The sequence below is a fragment of the Rosa chinensis genome, chromosome 4, assembly GCF_002994745.2.
Source record: "Rosa chinensis cultivar Old Blush chromosome 4, RchiOBHm-V2, whole genome shotgun sequence".
Classification (NCBI taxonomy): domain Eukaryota; kingdom Viridiplantae; phylum Streptophyta; class Magnoliopsida; order Rosales; family Rosaceae; genus Rosa; species Rosa chinensis.
The window spans coordinates 31,782,611-31,794,152 of record NC_037091.1 but is presented as its reverse complement, the minus strand read 5'-3'; the positions used below and the strand labels follow the sequence as shown (position 1 = coordinate 31,794,152).

General features: G+C 35.7%; 1 long non-coding RNA gene across 1 annotated transcript; it reads right to left on the bottom strand.

Annotated features, from left to right (window-relative positions):
- Positions 1-4,539: 4,539 nt before the first annotated feature.
- On the bottom strand, positions 4,540-6,966 carry LOC112198121. The gene is made up of 3 exons (XR_002935865.2): positions 6,761-6,966; positions 5,295-5,360; positions 4,540-4,598 (listed from the first exon to the last, which is right to left on the bottom strand). It is a non-coding gene; the product is annotated as an uncharacterized LOC112198121 (long non-coding RNA).
- Between the last annotated feature and the right edge of the window lie 4,576 nt (positions 6,967-11,542).

Below are 11,542 nucleotides of genomic sequence, written 5' to 3'. Positions count from 1 at the left end.
TTCCATACACCACGCCACAAGTTTGATTGCCTTAATTAATTAGTTGCTTAATATGTTAGGCATCTGTGGCTTTCATATTCCAAAACCTCGAGCTTGGTTTTGCTCAAGCAGTTGGTGCATCCTGGCCTCATTTATGTTTGCCCATTTTGGCAAAGAAAGCTTATTGCTTGTATACGAAGGGATCAGAATTGCTTGGAGATCGTTTATATTATGCAAAGATGAATAGTGCATGTTAGTTCAATTTACGTCCCTTTCGGGGCTGACGAACTGGAAAGAAAAACACATTCTACACCAACGGGCGGTTTAGATCTTTTTTAACAAAGCATCTGCGATAAGTACGTAAAGCATATTTACTAGATCCATCTTAGGGTTTGATTATGGGGACTTCCAAGATTAATCTTCAGATGGGGATAATGCAAATTAACAATTTTATTAAAAACCTAACAGAATTAGACTGAGGCGTGCTTTGTCCATAGTAAATATTATATTAGTACTAAACGACTTCATGTTTCAGGAGGCTGAATCAGTGTGTTCTATCTTTGATCTTGTTGGTGAGTCACATCAACATTTTCAAATCAGTTTACAATTTATATCTTTTTTTCTGTCTGATCTTATTCTTGCAATCATGAACAGTCGATCTGGCTAATTATGTCAACTTTTTGAGGCATGGAAATAAAACCTGCACGTCTTCTGGATATTATATACAGTATATATAACTTATGCAGGTCGATCTATACAGTATATATAACTCTTCTGCAGATCGATCAATTTAATACAGTATATATATGGGATTATTATACACATGCATATTGATAGGCGATCTATGACATGCATTATTAGTCCATGATCGACTTCGTCTCATTATTCTTTGTTTAATGACTTCATCAGTAGCTACCTACCTCTTTCAATTTTTTGCTAATCATTGTTCTTGTTGGTGTTGTGGTATTCTAAACCATACGTGCAAGTCAAAAACATATGATTCATGAACCTAGAAGCCCAGGGCATTTGACCATAATTTGGATGAGGAAAGTACAAACCAATGTTGAAACGAAATAGCTAAAGAGTACTGCAAGAAACTAATATGTATTTTTATATGAGGATTAGAGGAACCCAGAAACGTTTGGTTTCTTAATTTCAAATATAGATGCAACACGTTTCCTAGATGATAAAGGTTATCTTTCTACTCAATTTGATCGAGTTAATTATTATATAACATGTCGATCAAGTGCATCATTTTCACAAAATTTACAAGTTAAAAATTTTCCATAAAACCAAAAGAAATTAAGAAAATAAAGAAAAGTCGGCTTTTTTCATTTTTTTTTCCTTGTTTAGGCGTTCTGCTTGGTTCTCTTTACTTTTCGCTTTGAAAAATGGAAAATTCTACGATGTGTTAACGTACGACATGCATACAATTGCCTTAAAAGTTGTAAAATGAATCCTCAAAATAGTAATATTAGTCCTCAAAGTGGTAACATGAGTCCTTAAAGTGGTAAATTTTCTTAGTTACACATGAGTCCTCAAAATAGTAATATTAGTCTTCAAAGTGGTAACATGAGTCCTTAAAGTGATAAATTTTCTTAGTTTACCATATGAGTCCTCAAAATAATAATATTAGTCCTCAAAGTGGTAACATGAGTCCTTAAAGTGGTAAAAATAGTTGATGTATGAGAAATGTTAACATACCATAGCTTTACCCTTGAAAAATTGGTGCTTCAGGAGGATTAGTATGTTTTGTTTTGGGGATTAGCTAGAACTAGAATTGGTTAGGTATGCACAATAATTATTGTTTGTTGCATGATTATCATCTTATCTTTAGCTTTAGCGTATCTTATTTGAATTCTGCATGGATATGGTTGTTATGTGTTGGAGTAAAGGCCTTTTGTGATGGTACGTACATTGAAATATATTGAAACGACCTATGACAGGTCAAAGTTGAAGTAATTGCGTGGTTAGAATCATTTACTTCTCAATCAAAATAGACTTGAAGTAAGGAAAAACGTACAAGAGTGCTTTTAATCTTGCAAAAGATACATGAATCAAGACTATCATTAAGCTAAATCATCATAAGACTAAAAGTCAAGAAATGTTACTGACACTCCAAAAACGTTATCACACACTTTTTATACAGTTGATCTCACGCACAATAACACTCCAGCATGTGTACAAAAGCTCTTCTCCATGCCAATCATGTGTGGTAAAACCTTGCGAAACAAACAAATGAAGAACTACCAAAGAACATCATGATGCCTAGAAGCAAAAAAATTGAAAATGATCCAAAGGTTTAAAATTACTTTTCCTCCATAAGTTTCTTCTCTTTTGGCCCACGAAGACAAAGTTCGGGTTTTCAATCATAGATCTGAAAGCTATGGCTGGAAGCCTAGAAGAATCATATAAGAGGAGCACATGGGAATGAGAAGGACTAGCATATCAATCCCACTAACATCAATGCTATTCGTTGAAGTACCAAACCTGAGAGCGAGGCAAGTTTTATTACGCCAATGAACCATTTGTTCGATCAACGTACTATTGATGAGGCATGTTTTATTACGCTAATAAACAGTCTGTTCCACCAATCTACTAACGATGTTACAAAGCAAAAAAAACCAGCCTGACACATTCTATGGGGACCTTGAATATAAGCTGTAAGTATATTAGGCTATTACCATTCAATGCATGATTTCTCATTGTCACAAGGAAACCGGAGCATCAAGGAATCAAAGAGGAAGACACGATCAAGGAAAAGTGTCTCACTGATCTTGAGTTTAATATACACTCATTCCAAATCTTGTTGTTTAATTTAAATTGATTTACATTGATTTGGTGCATTTTGCATTAAAAACTTTTTGCATGCATAACAAATAAACAAGAAACATTGATTTCAGTTTTTGATATCTTTCCATATTGAACTTATTTGTTGATAAAAGAAAAGATTTGTTTGAGGGGGAGTTTTCCTCCTGTATAAAAGGTTTCGAAACTAATACAAAGCTTAGGGTTTTTATTATCGTTTTTTTATAAACATTGTTCACTCTTGAACCAATAGTTTTTGTTAAAACCTTTTTCTGAAAACTCTCATTATTTGTTCCGTGTTTCTCATGTGTTGTCTATTGCTTTCATAATTCATTCTCAAAGATCTGTGAGACGTCGAGAACAAGGAACACTATGCCAAAAAATGCTTCAGACGACAGATAATATCTGTCGTCTGATGAAGTAAAAATCTGTTGTCTAGGTGGCTGCCGTCTCTAAGCCATTCAGACGACAGATATTCTCCGTCGTTGATAATGCACTCAGACGACAGATTCAGTTTAAGGTACTGTCGTCTGAAGTACCTAATATTGAAGAATCGGAGTCTATCTGTCGTCTGAAACACCATACCACTACATATTAATGTTGTTGGAAATTCACTTCATCAACAGATTCAAAAAATAACTGTCGATGTAGTTAATGTAAGATGATGGAGTTTTTGTTGTTTCTGTCGTTTGATTGAACCAATATTAAGCTTAGTTGATGCTTCTGTTGTCTGATTTGAAGAACAATGACAGTTATATGTTGACTGATTTCGTATGCAACAACATTTATACCATGAGTTATGTTGTGTGAGATTTGTTTGGACTACAGATAATTGTGATTCTTGTGGTTAGATTTAGTTTCCAACTACAGTTTTAGTTTTTTTATGTTGTTTGAATGTCACTTAGAGTATAGTCTTACTCAAATTTCTGTTGTCTGAAGTAGTATTCAATCTCATTTTTCTATTGTTTGAACGTGGTAGAAACAACATATCAACACCTACTTCTGTTGTCTGAGAGCCATTTGAACTCTACTTTTCTGTTGTTTGAACGTGGTAGAAACAACATATCAATCACCTACTTCTGTTGTCTAAGAGCTCTTTGAACTCTACTTTTCTGTTGTTTGAATTTGGTAGAAACAACATATCAACCACCTATTTCTGTTGTCTGAGAGCTCTTTGAACTCTACTTTTCTATTGTTTGAACTTGGTAGAAACAACAGATGATCATTCGTTTCTGTTGTTTCTATTTTCTTGATACAACATAAATTGTACTGCATTTTCTTGATACAACATAAACCTGCATATATCTGTTGCCTTTCAACCATTTCAACATCAGTCATTTACAATCATCAAAATCATAAAATTGGACTAAAATCAGCATTGAAAATGATGGCTACGTTTCATTAATTGCATCAACATCATCCAAAATACAATCCATAGTTCCAACTCTAAACCTAGCCAACAGTTACATTATGATCGAGAGAACCAAAAAACCATCTTATCTCGATCATTTACCTAGTGCACCAAGTCAAAAACCTATAAGGTAAAGAAAGAGTAGCTAGACAGAGCAACTGCATGCATAATTTAAGTTCATCAACACTTTCCATCAGTTATATATAAATGCACAAAAGCAGTTCCAAGTGCTACTCATCTACCTTAAACAGAACCAAAGTTAGAACTGTATAACATGATTTGCCCATTCAGCTCGAACCACATCATGATGCTTATTCTTCTTTTGAGCATTGTTTTGCAAGTTCCTTAAGGCCTTGTTAGTTTTTTCATCAAAGATCGACTTCTTCATTGTTGAAACCATCTGTACATTCACAAAATGGAAAGAAACAACGAATGACTTTTATGAAATATATAACAAAAAAGGCCAACTCAGTTATAGGAAAAAGGAAACAAAACAAGAGTTAATCACCACAAACATTGAGTAGCAAATAGAGCGTCATCGTAGTCCAGAACATGAAGAAAGAAAAGGTTGGCAATAGCACATGATTCCCACAACCACCTTAAAGTCATCTTCTAATGATCTTTTGATATATTTTTGAAAATTAAATTTGCTTCCAGGTGCTAAATGAACCTATAATTTGCTTCCAGGTGCTAAATTAAATTTGCTTCCAGGTGCTAAATGAACCTACAACAGCTCTACATGTGCTATTAAACGAGTGCTCTACTACCAATTGAAATGGCTCCCAAGCTACATTCAAACATGAATAAAAAGAAACCCAGTTCCTTATCATTTTGCTACTGTCAATTTAACATTGAATGTGAGAAAACTGTCACTTACACAGAACAGAAGTGAAATCTAGAACTTGAAATCGAGCAAGCTATTTAAGCTAGTTATAATCTACAGTTTCTGGATCAGCATAACCAATATATCACAACTACAAGTATTTCAGATATAGAAGCTAACACAACTGGAAAGTAAAGAATTGCATCAAGAAATGTGCAAGTGAAACTTCCAAAGCTTATTCATGAAACCATGCTGCTTTGTGAAACATAATACCTTTATGGAATCAAACATTCTTGAGCTGAACTCCTGTGCTGCTCTCATTGAATTTACGTAATCACCCTGAAGATCAAAAAACAAAATACATCATACTTGTTTGTTAAGTGGCGTGTGATAGGTCGAAACTCGGACACTCTTATAATGCCATTTCCATAACCTGAAAACAGAATACAACATTTTTTTGACTACTAAATCAAGAGATTTCAGCCTCGAGCACTTTTCATCACATCAAATGGACAATAAATTCTTCTTCTCTCACACACTATCATATGTATTAACCACCCAGAACCCAATTTTGAAGACAAATTGACTAACCAACCAGAACCCAGTTTTTACTTTCTTTTTTTTTGTACAATCCAAAACTGAAAGACTTGAATGAATTTCATATATGACAACAAACAATTCACTATAAACAAACTCTCACATCAACAGAAACTTACAACCTTATCAGTCACCATTACTTTAGAATTCAAAATGACTATAACAGAGATCGTACAAATAGTGTTGTTAAATAAAAGGAAAGAAACAGACGAAGGAGAACAAATATACGCAACTGTTGAATGAAGGTGTTAATTTGAACTGCATAATAACTAAAGATGAAGACTTTATATATAAATTGTTCATGTATAAAGAGGAAAGTAAACTGCTGACCAAGAAAAACGATTGTTCTATAATTTTTTATATTCACGTATCAAAGACAAATAGGAATATTTTTCATGAGTATTCAGAAGTTATCATGATTAGTTTACAAAAATAGGAACTGGATAATATGAAGATAAAGACAATTGATATAGAAGTTAGTAATTGATTGGAAATGACGAAAATTGACAGCTATACCTTGAAATAGCAGCAGTAACTTATCCAGATATGAAATCGGGGAACAAATAGAATCTGCATAAGAGAAACTGAGAAAGTTTGATGTTAGATGGAAAGTGCTATGTAAAAATTGACACAAAAGTAAACTAAAGAGCTTTTCATTAAAGATTGAAAAATCTTTTACCTGTTTTCCACAGAAGTTTGTACTGTCAACTGAGGAACAGATTCTAACTGTGGGAGCTGTTGAGAAGTAAGAAGCAAATGTTATCATGAAGACAACAATTAGATTCGGACTGTTTTCCTTAAACAAAGAAACAAATAAAAAGACTTTTGATACCTCTTACCATAAAACACAGAAAAAACACACGTAAAACATAGAAACCCAAATAAATAAAAACTTATCCATATCAACAAAGTGGGTAGCATAGGATCTGAAACAAGAAGATTCATTCACATGACCAATAAGCATAAGAAACAAAAGAGACATGTACACATTTAAACGCAGCCTGAGGAATGCAGACATTATTAAGCTATCAAATTTATCCATTTGTCCATTACAGCAAGCTTTGACTAATTAAAAGTAAAGCTTCATCAGAATAATTCTCAATCAAAATCACAACTAGCAAAGCTGCAAAAGTAAAGCTCACCCAGTGTAGTAATGCTTGGGAACGTAGACATCTCGAACAAGCCCAAATCTCTCGCGTCAACTACAATTATGAGAATAATGCCGATACAATTATCAAAATAGCAAAATTTAAATATTTAATGAAGTATTTACCTTTATTTTTTTTTCATCGTTTCTCAATGAAATTGTGGGCTTGTGGCCTCTGCTTCTGAGAGCTTCTCCTCACTAACCTCACCTCACTAACCTCAGTGAGACAGTGACCGAGTTACAAACTGCAAGTCTGCAATTCAAGAAGAAGTTATCTTAATTAAATCATTAAAATGGAAATCAACTAAGCAAGTTATCAAACAGTCAGTGTCAAACACTCTCAAACCCATTTGTAATCCACCCCTGAGTCAAAACTCAAAAGGAAATTGAAGTATTGAACCCATTTCAAGTTTTCAACCATTTCAATTTTCAACAAATTGACCATACAGTCCATCCATCCATACCATTACCTTAGTTCAAAACCAACAAGAATACAAGATCAAATCGAAAGCCACAAATGACAAATCGAACACAATTTACATATCACGAAAAATCAGAATCAAAATCTCAGATTAATAAGAAGTCAAGAAGAAGAGAAGAAGAGGAGCTGAGGAGGAGTGGACTGTCCAGGAGGAGAAGAAGACGGAGAAGGAGAGAGAGATACCTGGAGGCTGGAGGGCTGGAGGCGGAGATCGGAGACGCTGGATCGGGAGTGTGGAGTTCCGCGGAGCTCCGGCTTTGGGTGGAGAATGGTCGGATTCGGTGAATTAGAGAAAAGAGATGAGAGAAGAGGTGCATCGAAGTCAAACTGGATGAGAGAAGTGCTGCTCCGACATTGGGTGGATAACGGTCAGAGCCGGAGAAGGAGGATGGGAGCCGTCGGGTGCTGGTCGGAGGAGGAGGATGAGGATGATGAAGAGGAGGTCGGCTGTAGTGTGGTTAGGGTTGAGAAAGAAAATTTCTCTTTTTTGACTAAGTGTTGAGAAAACTCGGGTATAGGCATCTGCTAGTTCACATTAAGTTTTTTTTTTTTTTTTTTTGGGCAAATAGTTCACATTAAGTTTCAGTATGTTCAACCAAAAAAAAAAATTTCCGGATAAACTTTTCCATTTACTCAGACAACAGAATCTGTTGTCTAAACTTTCTAAATTATAACAAACTTGAAAAAGTTGAACTGGTGTTGATTTTGATACCATTTAGACGACATAAATAGTTAAATCTGTTGTCTGAAGACGTTCAAAAAAATCAGACAACAGAAAAAACGTCTTCTGTCGTCTGAGGGGTATGGTATGAAGCATTTTTTGACATAGTGGAAGATCAGTTGATTGATTAGAGTTGATAGATTGATAATCAAGTGAACGTTAGATCAGTTGTAAATCAAGTTAGCATTTGTTGCTAAGTGAATGTGTTTGTTATGAACAACACAACTTGTATACTGTAAACTCATTTGATTCATATTGGATTGATCTTTTGTGTTGGCTATGTTAAAAGCCACGTAGTGAAGTTTCCTCAGTGGAGAGGTTTACACTGCGTTAGCAATTTCTGTGTCCCTCTTGATATAGTGATTTCATAGTTAAGTTGTTCTATTGATTATAGCACAATATCGTTTTGTTTGGTATTTTCATTTGGCATCAGAGCGGGTTCTAGATTTTTCTAGTAGATCGCATGGATGATGGAACAACATCGAGATAGGGCTGCTGGTGGATCTGTTAATAGTCCTCCATGGTTTGATGGAGGATGTGAAAAGTACACTCAATGCAAGATATACATGAAATCATACTTGTATGCGCAAGATGAACATGTATGGAACATTGTGGAAAATGGCTGGAAGACACCAATAATTCCAGCTAAAGGTGAGAGCTCATCAGTCTCTATTCCTAAGCCACGGAAGGACTGGACTGATGTAGAAGTACGTGATCTTCAAGCTGACTTCAAAGCAAAAAACAGCATTTTCACTGCTCTCTCTGAACGTGAAAAGCTGAGGATTAGTCACTGCGACACTGCAAAACAAGCTTGGGATCTGCTGCAGACTACATATGAAGGAAACAAAAAGGTACGTGCACAAAAACTGCAAGGTCTGATTTATGAATTTGAAACTATGAACATGGAGTGATGATGAACATCAGGAAGTCGAAAATGTTGCCTGTCTCTTTCACTTGAATCTGAAAGTGATGAAGAATTCTCAGATGATGAGACTAATGTCCGCTGCAAACAACTCTATAAAGCGTTAAAAGCCACATTAATCAAAAATGAAGGTTTGGAGGATGAAATTGTGATGTTGAAGGCTAAAAATGAGAAGTTGGAACTTGTATGGAGAACTTATCAAAACACTTGGGAACAAGAAAGGAACAAACTCATAGAAGAGCTGCAGAACTCACAAAGTGACAAAAGTTCCCAGACTTGGAAAATACAATGTGATGAACTGAAAAACAAAATCAAGGTTCTTGAACTTGAGGTGAAAGGACAACATGCTCTAAACTTAAATCTACTAACTGAAAATGAATCTTTACAGAAAGAACTGAAGTCCACTCAAGAGAAGTTCACAAAATTTGAGATAAGCTCTACAACAGCATCTAAGTTGTTCAGCTCCGGAAAAGCCCATCATGATACATTCGGACTTGGATATTCTGGTGAAAGCTCCAAAGGCACACACTTTGTGAGAGAGTCAAATTCGGAAGTGGAGAAAAGTGATCCAATCACCAAAGTCATCAAGGACACTATCACAAGGGTTGACAAGGAACCAAACTCTTCTCAGAATGTCACTCATGTAAGGATGAATCAGATGCTCCCGACTGATCATAACAGGTACGCAACTTTTAAGCCTTTTATTCCTACATGTCATTACTGTGGTAAATTAGGACATATCAGACCCAGATGTAATGAGAGATATAAGTCAATTCTAGCTGGTGAAGAAAAACTATCTGTAAAATCTTTACATTGTGAACTTAAAGAGCAGAAAGAGCTTGTCAACAAATTGGCTAACCTGATTACTAAAGCAAACATGCAAAATAGAGATAAACCTGTCTGGATTAGAAAGGACTTGAATAATCATCATTCTAATCACTCTGATTCTACTGACTCTATTAGTGATATCTATCTCATGACAAGTGTAAGTACAGATAATCCTTCAACACATATTGAAGCAACTTGCCTGGTAGCACTCACTGCCTTGGCAGACAAGCGAAAGGATTTCTGGTATGTGGACAGTGGTTGCTCCAGACACATGACTGGAGATAAAGCTTGGTTTATCTCATTCGAAGATGAAAGCACTACTGGTTCAGTTACCTTTGGTGATGGAAGAAAGGCAAAAATTCTTGCACGAGGAACAGTCAATACTCCTGGAATTCCTAATCTAAAAAATGTTTTGTATGTAGAGGGTTTAACTGCCAATCTAATTAGTGTCAGTCACTTGGCTGATGATTATGAGGATGTTTGGTTCAACAAGCAAAGATGTGTGATCCTCGATAAAAAGGGAGAAAATGTTATGAGAGGTTGGAGATCTTCAGATAATTGTTATCACATTTTATCTAATGAATCTCTAAATGTATAGGAGTGCTTGTCAGTGAGATCTGCTGAAGAAACCTTCGAAATATGGCACAGAAGATTGGGACATGTAAACTATCAGGATCTACTCAAATTATCCACTAAGCAATGTGTCAGAGGTCTACTAGCACTAAGTGGTAAGACCGACAAGATATGTGGAGGATGCAAAATCGGTAAGCAAGCCAGATCTCCTCATAAAACAATAAACGCTGCCACTACCATAAGAGTATTGGAACTACTGCATATAGACCTTATGGGACCAGCTCAAACAGAAAGCATTGGAGGTAAGAAATACATACTTGTGATAGTTGATGACTTCTCCAGGTACACTTGGGTTAACTTCCTAAGAGACAAAGCTGAAACCTTTGAATCATTCAAGAGTTTAAACCAGAGAATGAAAATTGAAAAACAGACCACAAACATGTGCTTAGTAAGAGTAAGGTCAGATAATGGAACTGAGTTTAAAAATGCTGCTTTTGCTAACTACTTTCATGAGCTAGGTGTTTCCCATGAGTTTTCAGCCCCGATCACACCACAACAAAATGGAATTGTTGAGTGCAAAAATAGAGTGCTGTTAGACATGGCGAGGGTAATGCTGCATTCTGCTAGTCTAAGCTCGAACTTTTGGGCTGAGGCAATCAGTACTGCTTGTTACACCATCAATAGAGTCTTCTTGAGACCTGGAACTGATCAAACAGCTTATGAGCTGTGGAAAGGTAAGAAACCGAACATAAACCACCTTCGTGTGTTCAGAAGCCATTGCTACATATTAAGAGATCGAGAGCAACTCGGAAAATTTGATGCTCGAAGCGATGGTGGTATCTTCCTTGGATATTATGTTAATAGTCGAGCATATAGAGTCTATAACAAAAGAACCAGGATTGTTATGGAATCTATTAACGTATCTATTGATGATTACTACACTAGACAGGAGGAAGCCTTTACCGATACATCATCTTCTCTCAGCTCAGAATCAGAAGACACATCAGCTACTGATGACCAGAAAGAGGATGCTGACAACATCTTCGAGCCAGCTCCTCAAATGAAAAGAGGGTTCAAGCAAGTCTAAAAAGATCATTCTCATCAAGATATTATTGGACAAATCTCAGATGGTCTCAAAACAAGAAGCCAAACTGCTCCACAGGTAAGTGCAGAGGAGGTAAGTCGAGGTAATGCCTTAATTTGTTTTATCACAGACAATCAAATCACAATGAATATCATATCTCAGTGTGGG